The sequence below is a fragment of the Poecilia reticulata genome, linkage group LG23, assembly GCF_000633615.1.
Source record: "Poecilia reticulata strain Guanapo linkage group LG23, Guppy_female_1.0+MT, whole genome shotgun sequence".
Classification (NCBI taxonomy): domain Eukaryota; kingdom Metazoa; phylum Chordata; class Actinopteri; order Cyprinodontiformes; family Poeciliidae; genus Poecilia; species Poecilia reticulata.
In genome coordinates, this window is record NC_024353.1 from 4,399,081 (window position 1) to 4,412,217 (window position 13,137).

The following is a 13,137-nucleotide window of genomic DNA, read 5'->3' on the forward strand; positions in this document are numbered from 1 at the left end:
TCGTTCTACTTTCTTTCTGCTCGCTCTTTCACGCTGATTTTACATCACTCTCTCTTAGAATCCGCACCCCCCCCCCACAACTCCTTCTGTTGCTGGGTTCTGCAGACAGCCTGTGTTGTGCTAAAGAGGAATATGCTCAATTACTCTGTCAGAGAATGTGGCCAGCCCTACGCGTGCTGCGCTGTGTCGTCATGGGGACATAGAGGAAGGACACAGCAGGTGAGAGAAATGAGCAGGCAGAAAGGGTGTTGTCAATTAGTTACTGAGACACAAGAGAAAAGTGATGGTTCACTACATCTCCTTCTCTAACCACCTTGATTTGGTCAGTAAACAGTAGTAGTTTATCTCACAGAGAATGGCACGCACAACATTTACTCTGCAGCCTGAGAGAAAATTCAGCACATCCATAAAAGCAACAGTCCCACTAAAAAAAGCAGGGTAGGGAGAGGAAAAAAAAAAAAAAAAAACTCCAGAGAAGGCGGTCGCTGGGTGTTTTCAAGCAACAATGGCTGATAGTCCAGGGAGGGGATGACAGGAAATTAATTTTCATTGTTAATGTCTCCTCTAATTGTGTTCTCTTTAACAACCATGACACTGCTGTGGTTAGTTTTAATGGGGGTCCAGGACACAAGACAGTCTCTGAGGGAACGGCGATTAGTTGGAGTGCTGGAGCGGTCGAGACGCTTGTGGATTACGATAAAGGTTGAATATGCTGCTCATCGGCAAGGAAACATTCAAATCAGCTGTATCGCCGTAACACTGTCAAAGGTAAGAAAATACTCAAATTTAATACAAATTTGCATATTTGACCCCGTTTTAGAATGGAAATGTAATGTCCACTCTACATGTGTTTTGTATAAAGAAGGCTTATGACCACGTCTCTGTGTCGTCATTTGTGGCACAAAGTGGAGCTGGATTCCATTTCAGGCTATAATCAGCTACAGGCCGCCCTTTACCCTGATCCGGCTTGCAGTGTTTCATGGCTGCTGTGGAACAACACAAACATCGTCGACGGCAACTGCTGATGTCTTGAGACTGGCCCCTTAAGTCCACACTGGGACCCATTCCCAACTGGGTAGCAGGAGGGAGGCCAAATAGTTCCTCCAGATCCCAGAGCAAATGTTCTCTGCTAGAGGAAGGTGAAATACTCCCTCAAGTTTAGAGAGTCGATCTTCGGCTTTAACAGAAGGCGTTCAAGTCTCTCGGTGTTTCGTCATGAGGGATATCGGTTGATAGAGCAGGAGATGTGCTCACTGATGAGGGTTTATGCTGGCATTTCTCCAGTGCATTCTGAATAAGAAAGAGCTGAGGCAAAAAGCTCTCAATCCATCAGCATTTTAAATAAGGTGGTGCGTTTCAACTCTACTAGTTCATTATGTCACTTGCCTAAACACTGTTTCTTTAAGGAACTTCCGTTGATTACTTTGAGTTTGCAACCCTCCCTCCTGAACATATACAACTGTGAAAACTTGAAAACATCTGAAATGTTGATCTTCCTTTGTGTTTCAAAATGAAAATGTGTGCTGTAGTGGAACTAAAAGAAAATAGCCTTGCTGCTCTGACATTTTAACATGGAGCCATACTTTGCTTATGTAATATATTGGAGATGAGAGTTGGAAAAAAAAAGGTTCATGCATACAATTTATTTCTTTCCTAGACCCCAGTTCGAAATTCCAAGGTTATAGTATAAAATCCTGCTTTGCTGCTTTATACCTGCGACTGAGGAGGCTGAAGAAGAAAAATAAATACCTAAAAACAAAAATAACTGGAAATGATAGCAGTAAATGCACAAGAAACAAACATTTGGCAAAATCAATCCATTACTGACTTAAGGGTCAAAGAGTTGGTTTTGAATATTGAAACTTACAACAAAGAAATAAAGATGTCCGCCTCGCTTTTCCGTTGGTAGGGAAGGGCTACGTTCTTGGTAAATCTGTCATGTTGTCAATGAGTCTGGTGTCTAATGGCTGACATTTATGTAAAATTAAAATTCATTAATTTTCATTTTACATCTAGATGTAGATATAAAAACTTCCTCACATGTTTTGGTAACATTTTCTATTTTTTGTCAACCACTTTACTTTCAGTTCTACCGCATTGACCTCTTTACTCTTCGTTTACCTTGGTAACCCTGCCTGAGTGTACGCAGGACTTTTTAATTGCATTTCCTTCTGCTTATGCTGCTTATTATAATTACACACCTCTATTCTCAAGAGTCATGGGCTTACATTTTTGCATTTCAATTGCTATTTAATTGATAGCGTGGAAACGTACTCTCATATGTGCCTGCACTTATTTGATCAAAAGCAGCAATTTAACCAAGCTTGCATCCAGCCCTGCATTCATCCCTCAAAAACCTTTACGACTCACTAAATAAATATCTGTTTTCTTAGTTGCTCTTAATAAAAAAAACCACAAACTGTGACGATCACACCCATAAAGCTTCAATATGATTTCACCAATTATTCCACTGAAACCTGAAAAGCTCCTGGCTCTTTAATTTGTGTGTTGTCTCAGTCCTATATGGGTAGAGAGACTCTTAGACCTGCTTAATCAACCACAATGTTTAATTAGAGGTTATTATTCACTGGTGCAGTGGGGCTAGGAGAACTTGACAATAACACACACATAGACGATGCTGAGATGCAGACAAATCTTGCAATTATATGCACTTTGGTCAACCTTGAGGAAAACGGGTGACTCACTTTGCCGAATTTGAACGGGGAAAATTCTCCTCCCGGGGCAGTAATGTGGGCAAAAAGACAGAGTGAACACTTCTGATCTTTTAAAGCCCTTTTATTCATCGTAACTATCGTTCCCTGCTTTGATCTTTCTCTCTCCTCGATTTGCTTTGTTTCAATTGCCGTCTATCAGCTCCCATCGCCTCCATCTTTCCGCACAAAGCGCTTGCAAGCCATTTATAACCGTCGCGGTTTATAGCCAGGCATGACCTTCAGTGGAGCAGCTGTTGCAGAGACAGAGCGAAAAAAAAACCCCCCAAAAAAAAAATGTCTCGGTTGTTACAAGTGTGGAAGAAACAGGTTGTTCAAACAGAAATTAGACTAAAAGCTGTGATGTTTAAGATTTTCTAAATTTGTCTGTATCACATAGCGATAGCATGTTGACAATTTCTATTTACAGGATTGGGTTTTTTTTTTATTAGTATTACTCAACCTTCATTTAAGCAGAAAGTCCCTTGAGAACTTCCTGACCTAGAAGGCACATTGCTACAAGCTAAATCTTTCACATCAAAATACATAAAGCAAAAGAAGCTAGAGTCAACATAAAAACATGTACAAAGCATAGCTTTGAAAACAATTGCTAAGCTCTTCAGTTACAAAACTCAGTGGACTATTTTCTCAGTAGATTTGAATTAGAAAACCTGCATAAGTAAAAATCCCTGACTTGAGGTTTTTATGCAAAGATGCACACTCGCGCCCCAAAATGAGCATTCAGTTTTGGTCAATGCTATCACTGGGGATTAAAACTGAACTCGCATGATCTGCTTTCTGATTTTCAACACCCCTTTCCCATTTACCCCCACGGACCAAAACACTGCATCTAAGCTTTTATAAGCTCCTCCACACACTGCATCTGGTTCACACTGAATACAGCACCCTTCCCACTTAATGGCACTTCTGACAAAAATGTGTACGTTTGAAAAAAAGAAAAAGAAAAAGTATCTCTAATAGCGGTCGCATTATCTCACACTAGAAATACCGCAGTTCTCTAACTGTAAATCTAAAGCATGTCTCTCTCACTCCCTTAACAACCTCTTTGCCTTGCATTCAAACAAATGTTTTATAGCTACTTGGAAAAAATAGAGAGCAAAATTCTCATATAGAGATGTACTTGGGTTTGCTTCACACACAAGCACTTTCTCTGACAGTAGCTTTATCATGACTCATTTTAAAAAAAAAAAAAAGAATCATTTGCATCCAATTTAGTCTATTTTTTTTTTTTTTATTTGTTGTATTAGGTATATAGTTTTAGTAGGGGTGGGAATTTCTGATCTCTACCGATACGATACACGTCTGGATTCACAATCTCTGATCATCCGATATATTTAACATCCTCATCAACCAATGATTCAATTATATAGGTTTTACGTCCTCATAAAAGATGCCTCTCGATTTAAATGAACTTAGCTGAAAAATATATTTGTTTACATATTTTTTCATTAATAAAAATGAATGAAGCAATTCAAATTTCAATCATTTATTAATCATCATATAATCTTTGCGTGGGAAATGTTTGAGTGTTTTTTGGCATTGAATCCTGATACATAATATGCCGTAGTGTCGTGTTGTCAGTTGCTATGGCAGCCAGTCTGCGTGCAGCCTAGCCGACACTGGGAGCGAGGAAAATGAAGAATACGAGTGGTTTTGAGGTGTTCTTTTGCGTTATTTTTCCCTTTCCCCAAGTTTCATTTAGTTCACGGAAATGTTCTACTGCGACAGCGCGGCTATGGGCAACAGTCTTTTTGCCCTCCAGCGTTGTGCGCATGCGCAAAATTTCCACACACAAAAACCAGTAAGGAGTATACAGCATAAGTTGTGGTTTTCGCACTGCGGATATTAATAGCCAAATATCCGCTAAAAAGGGACGAAATGCTAGTCTCACCATGCGCGGAGCCGAAGGAAGAAGAACGACGTGATCTGCCTCTGAAGACGATGAACTGATAGGCGTCTCCACCCTGATCCTATATCGCCTTTTCAAGTGAGTCATAAGGTTAGTCGTGCTTCCAGTGCACTCGATAAAGGGTGCACATTTTACAAATCGTATTTGTTTTATCAAGCTGTCCGTTTCTCTTGTAAAAGCCATAGTGTGGCGGTGAATATATCGGTTCCGCTTGCTCCGCCATGTTTGTTGTGGTAATTAAGCGCGTGCGCGAAACCGCACAGCTTCGTCCTCTTCCGATCTACAGGAAGCGCTAGTTGGTCAATAATTCATTTTATTTATTTATTTGCATTTGTACATTAATATCGAATTTAACCAATACAATGAGGTAAAATCCGGCGTAATTAAAATTTTTCCTTTATAAATCAGACATTTAAAACTGCTTTACTAATGCATTTGTGTCACGTGCATTTCCGTGCATCGACGAAAACCGGTTAATCTTACCATCACCGGTATTAATGATGGCTTAAGCATGATGGTGGATTAGCTTTAAAACACATCCCTAACCTAAATCTCCTCTCAGGTATCCAATTCTTCAAAAATACATAGGTTTTCTTCATTGGAAGCCTGCCATTTCAACTCTTTTTGTAAATTTGTTCAGTAAGCAAAATTTCCCTGAAAGCTTCATGTCAGCACAGACTTGGGCTTTACCAAGCGGCTTAGCCTGCCTTCTGTAAGTGAAACTTGGGAGAGCTTTAGATGGACCAAAGAGTAAGACCTGCTCTCCCAAGAGAAAGGCCAACAAAGGAGAAAAAAAAACTTTTATGTTCATATTCAGACAAAGAAATATTGTCAGAAAATCAGTTATATAACACTTCCATAACTGTTTTTCTCTGTATACACCAAAGCAAACTATAGATTTAGAAACAGCTCCCTCCAAATCTCAGCTTTCCCTGTGTCAAATACGGGGCTAAAATAGTCTTTTTCAGAGCTTTAAGTGTTCTCACTTAACACTTTGGGTCAGACAGCAATAACGCTGGGTTTAGACAGATGTAAAGGAAAATGAGGTTTCAATACACTGCATTTTTTCAACCTCACAGTATTCTGTCTGGGAAGTGTCCACAAAGGAGGATGCCGCATTTTTCAATTTCCAAAGATGAACATATTACATTATTCTGCAGAATGGGATATTTATTTTATTTTGCCAGTAATTTATTATGCTAGCTAAACATTGAAATGAATGATCTAATTTAAACTAGCTCTAATTTGTCATCTTTAACAAACCCTGCAAAGACATCTGTAAGACATCTGTAAGTGTTAACATACAGTATGGTTTTGTGCTTTTCTGTTTTTAAGGTACATATTTATGTCGTTTAAAAAAAAACAATATAATAATTAAATTACTTCCATGTTACGCAAAATACCAGTTGATTTTTTTTTTTCTGCAGCCTTTATGTTTGGTTCTGTATTTGAAAAGTTCCTTATGACAACTAAAATCTTTACTGCCACGGACACAGTTTGAAACATGCACTCATGTTTGTCTCACTGTTTTTTTTTCTCTATAAAACAAACCAAAAAAGAACAATGACAGCACTCAAGGCTAAATATTTTCTCTCCACTTTTCTGCTTTCAGTGCCCCAGCATACAGCGTCTATTTTACAAAGCTCCGTCCACCAATAGGGTATTTACCGGCCAGAGTGCAAGGTCAGTGCTCGACAAGAGCCAAATTTCAGAGAAAGGAGACAAAAAAACAACAACTTTGAAGCACAAAACAAAACACACTCCTAACTTTTCATTATTTTCCATGCCTAATAGTTCTAAAACACCTTGAAGACCATGTCCTTTTCAAATAAAAACTCTATTAAGATAACCGTTTGATACTGTAACAGCAGAGTATGACTACCTGATGTTGTAACCAGAAAAGGCTTTGTTTCCTTGATGAAAAGGACGCCTTTTCAAACAGGAATGTGTCAAATGGATGTGTGGCTGCAAAAGCCAACAATGCTGCTATGCAGGAAAAAATTACTAAGCCTCATAGGTAAAGTGTAAAGGCCTCATATATCATCAGTTCTAAAAAATAATCTATGGGAAATGCCTTCTTCCCCAGGAATATTTGTCAGTTACGTTTCTATGATTATGTTTTCAATAGTGGGACTTATAACTGTTTTCATTTGCCATAATTACTGCATAGCTTGTGATATTTGAATTATTCTTGGTAACAGTAAATCAAAGAAATCGCGGTGCTGAGCTCTGTGCACATCAAACTAAAAAGTCAGAACCGAAACAGAAATGGCCCATCCTCATTTCTCTTTTGGCAGTTAAAAGAGAAATTCTTTAAAATGTCAAAAAAGGATCTGTTTACATCAATCGCATCGACCATAGGTCAGTCTTGATTAAGAACCCTTTATTTGAGTCATGTTTTAACAACAAGGAGTGGGACAGAACACTTATTTTCCTTCCAACCCTGGAAATAATAGTCAGGAATTATATGTTGATTTGCTGCATCTCCGTCACTCTGATTATTTGGCACCAACTCGTCGTCGGTGTGGCGTCTCCCACAGAGGAGTGATAATGATTTATGATGAAGACGAGCCAACAACGACAGAAGACAGAGAAAGAAACATGAGTTTGCATGTGTCTTCCAGCTGGTGTCTACTATCAAACAGGCCCAGATGCTCATGTTAAGCATAAAGCTACACTGTGTGCAACCAGGCATCAAAGCTATATGCTTAAAAATGAAATCTGAACATTTTATTTGAAGGTGAATGCACCAAGTGCTGCACTAAACAAACTAAGTAATCGTATTTTAATGAACAGATTTTGCATGTGCAAATGAGTGTGTCTTTTTTTTTTCTTCTTCCTCTTCTTCTAAGCCAAAGTGCAATAAAGCATAGCTGAAGCTTTGCTGAGACTGCATGTGATCTGCTGAGAAGCCCAAGAAAGCCAATTGGACATGCAGTGCCTGCTCTGATCTGCTCTGCAGAGCCTTCCAGCCTTATGTCCACGACTTTGAACATTACTCAGGGCCTTGAAGTTAACCACACCTGACATTTCCTCAGGTAAAGGCACGTCCGTGCAGAACCTTTTCAGTGTGTGTGTGCGTGTGTGTTTGCGATTGGGATTATACTCAAAGCCAAACTAAACATAAAGACGAAACGCCTCACCATACTATTCTACAGTATTTATGTTTAGTGAGTTAGTCTGACATTTAGCGGAAACTAATATATTCTTATATGCGCAGTGTCTTACTTAAGTGTTTATACTCCAAGAACGTAACTGTAAAGCATAAGTAAAAAAATTTTTTGGGAGGTTTTTTCCCCTCCAAGATCAAAATGGTAGGTGGAGCAGAAAGTAGACTATAAAGACCACGAGCTAAGGTTCGCAAAACTGCTCGATAGGATAACGCTGGGCTCAATCCAATAAATAAATAAATAAATATAACAGGCCTCAAGAAGCAAACTAAACTGGTTTGGGGAGGCTTTCCTGTGCAGCTGGACCAATCTGTCCCAACATAAATGAATCATCATTTGGCTGGAGCATTTTAGCATGGACAACAAAAGTTAAGGGCTGCAGCTGAAAATCGGGAAGCCACAGTGCCAGCACTTTTACGTCAAAAACTCTGAAAGGCATTTGCAAGTATTAAGATCAAATTTAAGCCTGGTAGATTTTTGTTTTGTTTTGTTTTGTTTTCATAAAGTGAGTTTTAAATGTCATATTGCTGATCGACAGATTGCTTTTTAACAGACTCTTCCGCTCAACGTCGCAAGCAGATCAACGTTTGAAGATTCTCATCTTTAAAATTGCCAGATCACAAAGAGTCGGACCCGTAAAGATGCTCAAGCTCGAGCGGTAGACGCACAGATTCGAGGGCTGAAAATCCTCGGCGTCGACGTGATGCCAAAACATTTTACAGTTTATACGGGCAAGGATGACTCACCATCTGTTCACGGTGATGCAGGCCAGATTTGCTGCCATTTGTACAAAACACGAGCATAATGTCTTCTTCTAAATCATGTTGTGACTTGCAAAAAAATAAAAAATGAACAACTTAGCACATTTGGGTTAACTTTGCTGATGGATTGCTTGAATCAGCCGTAATGCTTGAAATCTCAAATCAGTTGTACGTTTGCTCGGACTGCACGCAAGCTCAGTTCCCACAAAAAAAAAAAAGAGAGATGTACAAATTGAAACGGCTCCGACAGGAGGCCTAGCTCAAAGAGCCTAGCCCTATTTGAACACGCACATGCACTCGTACATATATGCACATATGCAAGAATGCACAATTGTGCGCATGGCGCAAAACTGTGACAAATGCCTGTTGAGGGATTTTCACCGCTAAGCCCCCAGGAGGTGAAATCCCTTTGACAGATGGGAAGCTGTTTTTTTTTTTCCATAACAGCGCATTGCTCCCTGTTTACAAGAACCTTCAGAGTGGAAGCTCACTGATTACCGACAGGAATGCAACAGCACAGTTCGTCCCCCAAGAGTTCCAGCTCTGTAGGGTAAAGGGCAAACAGTGGAGGAGCACACACAGATGATTCATAGTTTGATACATGCATCAGTAGTTCTGTGATGCACTTAGGAACTGGCAAGAAATTACAATAAAAGATCATGCACACCTAACATTATTCCACTGAGCACACCAAGAATATGATAAAACTGCATTGACTTGTTCTACACAAAGCCAACTATTACTGCTAATGGCAGCACCCGCTGTATGTTGAGAAAAGTAAGAACAATAGATGTATCGGCCACTCGCTGGAGACTTCCAGTAACAACATAAAATGTTTCTGGATTTGCCCCTTGTCACTTAAAAACAAAAAAACAACAACAAAAAAAAGCTGCTAGCGAAGACTGAGAAATCAGTAAATGTCTCGACAAATTTGCAACAAGGGATCAGCCTCCGAAGGAGAGGAAACAAGCACCAGTCTGGAGACACTACAAAATAAGAGCATACTTGCAACGCAATTAGCTTTTGTGATTACGATTTTTTTTTTTTGTTGTTGTTTTTGTGATCGTTTGGAATCAAAATTGCAATGAAATGAGAAGCTTGATTAACTGCAGAGTCCTGAACATGGCCAGTAAAATTGTTCTAAATGTCTTTTGGATCTTGATATGGCCGTTAGATAAACAAATAAAATAAACAAATACTGAACCAAAAAGTGTTGCTCTGATTTGGGTTCCGGCAAACATTCGTCCCAGATAGTAAGCCATCTGTCCAGTCACTGAGAAAAATACATATTATTTAAATGTTAATAGCACAGTTGTTTTTAGATAAGCTTTTTTTTTCTCCCTGTGTGTTAAGTTAGGTAATTAGCAATAAAACTACTTAGTTTAAGTTTCTTTAATCTTGTCTAATGCATAAAAAAAACAAGCATGAAAAACATGCTGATGTTGCGGTCCAAACCCTTCTCTTCAAAGTTGATGTAAGATAATGAGACAGTAAATCTGAAAGCAATGTCTATTGCTTTCAGTAGGTTTCCCAAAAGCATAATATTATATTTGTTCTGCATGTGTTTGTGTCACTCTTCCCAACATACTTGTCAGTCTTGGAGCAGTTGATTTCAGGTTCATTTCAGTATTTACTGTAACAAAGTTGTATTTTAGCATCTCTTAAGTTTGTACGCTTGAGTTGTGATGGTTCCTGGGTTGTACATGAACATCGTAAACCAGTCTGACACAAACTGACGGTTTGGATCGGAGGGTTGAAGCTGGGACGCAGTTGGCTGCGTCAAAAGGGCAAAGATCATAAATATAAATCTCAACCATGTTGAAAATATGTCCTTGACAGTGCCTGGAAACCAAACAATTTAAATAAACTCCTCTATTCATGCCAAAAAATAGAGGTCAAACAAACGTTTGTTGCATATGATTCAACTGCAACTTGCTGTGGAAGGTTTATATAAATAGTAGTGCGGGTGAGTGTTTGTTTCTACGATATATTCGCAACACTGCGCAAAATCCCCGCAAAAAAACGCACATCCTGTCCTTATTGACTGTTCAAATGCATCGTCAAAATGCTAAAACATTTATTCATCCACATGGTGACTGAGTGTAAAATCAGTCACCAGAACTGCTGCAGGTCTTTTGCTGCATACAGAGAACGACCGACGGGAGCGCGCACGGCTCAACTCGAACTGATGTGGACGGAAATGTCATTTTTATGACACTGCGTTTCCAACGTGCATCACAAAATGCGACCCGATTGCGTTCTCATTCGCAGCCACCACCGTGAAATATGCAGATTACATATGAATGACGCACCGTTCTGATTGCTCGTTAGGCCTTGCAGCTAATTTGCATGCGGATGAAACTGAAATAAGGGAAGGAATGAAATGAAACTAACCTCCAGCCAGGAAGAAAGCAGCTCGGCGCGCAGGCGATGTAACACGACCAACAACGAAAACATAAATATCCCTTAGACGTAAAATGCCGTGTATACGCGCAAAACGATGCGTCACTCGAGTGACATGTGTCTTGTTTATTTCTGTGGCAACAATGTGGGAGACGTGAATGTTAAAAACCCAATTTGGCACTTTTGATTGACTGGAAATTATAGCGGCGAGGGATTCAGGGAAGAGGCTGTTTGGCAGTTTAGCCGTGAGGTAAGTAGGGCAACATTTGGGTCCCTCGGTCTCGCGGGGCTTCGCTGTGGAGTTATTCTGTCTTTCTGTAATCTGTCCAATTATTTGGCCTGTCTGTCATGCTGCTTCCTGTGAAGGTGCAACATTAACCCGCCCAAATATTAAACAATGTTCTTAATGAGTTCTCGAAGCTTTCACTCACTCAGATTTACGCGGTGAGGTGTCCTCAAAATTCACGCCGCAAGTTAACTGAAATGCTCCGTCATATATTTCCGACGTATTTCCACCAGATGTCAAAGTAATTGCGCACTCTGTTTAATGTAATTAATATGATATAGATAATGTTGAGGCGCTGGGTTACCTTTACGAATGAAAACTCTGTAGGAGCAGTACAAAAGAAATTATGTTCCTTTTTATTTCGCAAGTAGTTTCATTCCCCTTCAGGGCCACCGTAAGCACAGCTAAATTAAATCCCAACCAGGCTTTGAGGAAAAAAAAAAAAACAGAAAAAAAGTCCTACGAGCCAAAACTATTTCATATATCTCCCAAACACTGGAATTTCCAATGGCCTTTTAACTCCCCAAGACAGAAATAAACACAAATAATCACGCGTGAACACACACGGTTGTATAACAGACACCTGGGACGGTCTCTCTATTTGTCCCCCCCACTCTCCTCAGCCGGTGCACGAAGGCAGCTAATATTGCAGAGCACAGAGCCAGGAATCACCCGGCAGCTACATCCTCAGAGAAATGAAGCAATTTAAAAGTACTATCCACCAAATGCGATATTCATAATTTGGGTTGCGGCGGCGGCGGCCCAGTCATAACCGAGCACGTGTGGTTCCCAGGCGGACGGAGATGGAGGGAGGGGAGGATTGAGGAAGGAGCAAAGCCTTGCAGGACTAGAGTGTCTGGGAGACCGTTTAGCCTCCGTCAACCCGTCTCCACCCATCTACTTCTCACTGAATTCCTGCCACTGCAGTACAGAGATGAAAAGGAGGATTTCTGTTAGGCTCCAGAGACAACAAAAAAAAAAAAAAAAAGCTAAAAAAAAATTTACGTTTTCTCCATTTGCAAAAGGTGACATTGCACCATGCAGATTATTTCCTGCTTTTCTAAAGGTTTTACTTTTTAAGATGCGAGTCTGAATACGTCTACTATCATAAATGGAAGAAAACCGGATGCAATTTGTGCTACTTATTGTCGGAGAAAGAAGATGTTGAAGCGTCTTCCCTTTAAAACTAATCTAAGGAAATGTGTTTTATAACGATTTGAGAGCATAATTTGCTTGAAATATGATTTAAGCAACTATCGCGGCCAAACTCGGGCGAAAAATGACACTGTTGCGACGACCTAGCAGTAGAAATCACTGAAAGTAATGAAAGGACCAAAATATTCGTCTTTGTACAAATTAAGTTGGAAGATGATCTTTGATCGTTTTAGTTTTGAAAAGGCAAAATATTCCATTTTTGGTTAAAATCGCTTCATTTCCAACACTTGATATGGCGTTGCACTCTAACCATGTTCCTATTTGAGTCTTTAATAATATGTTAATTTCTTTGTCTTGATCTATTTAGCTATTTCTTGCGTTTTGTTCTCTGCGCTTATTTATTTTAGCGGCCATTGGCTTGGAGTTCCTTTTTTGTCGTTTTTTTGGTTCAGCTTTCTCTTTGTTCTCTTTGGTAATTAATCATTGTCTCCTCTGCTCTCTTCTCAGCACTTTCTCACAGCTGTTCAGCAATCCTCTGATCAGACTCACCTGGTTTCAATTACACTCCCAACTCTTCCTCAGATTTTAGCTTCCTGTAGTTAACGTTTTTCATTGTCAGATCCTACGTTTGCATTTAATTCTATGTTCTGTTCTGCTGTGGCAAACCTGGGAGTTTCCCCCCCCGCCCTTTTTTTTTTTGTCTTTAAATCCTGATCACAAC

At 39.7% G+C, this 13,137-nt stretch overlaps 1 protein-coding gene and 1 long non-coding RNA gene across 8 annotated transcripts in view; one reads left to right on the forward strand and one right to left on the reverse strand.

Annotated features, from left to right (window-relative positions):
• iqsec3a (IQ motif and Sec7 domain ArfGEF 3a) overlaps nucleotides 1–13,137 on the reverse strand; it is an 88,944-nt gene that overhangs the window by 67,439 nt on the left and 8,368 nt on the right. The window contains exon 1 of one of the 6 annotated variants that reach the window (XM_017302800.1): nucleotides 4,624–4,707. The exons of the other annotated variants lie outside the window; for them this stretch is intronic. The gene's annotated coding sequence lies outside the window, so the exon portion shown is untranslated. Of the gene's footprint in view, nucleotides 1–4,623; nucleotides 4,708–13,137 lie in introns of those variants that run through there. 6 annotated transcript variants of the gene reach the window in all.
• The window catches only part of LOC103459246 (uncharacterized), a 13,917-nt gene continuing 5,427 nt past the window's right edge, over nucleotides 4,648–13,137 (forward strand). The window contains exons 1-4 of one of the 2 annotated variants that reach the window (XR_532706.2): nucleotides 4,648–4,731; nucleotides 6,254–6,324; nucleotides 7,494–7,679; nucleotides 8,365–8,664. This is a non-coding gene — a long non-coding RNA (uncharacterized LOC103459246). Of the gene's footprint in view, nucleotides 4,732–6,253; nucleotides 6,325–7,493; nucleotides 7,680–8,364; nucleotides 8,665–13,137 lie in introns of those variants that run through there. The other variant, XR_001776207.1, reaches the window with a different exon arrangement.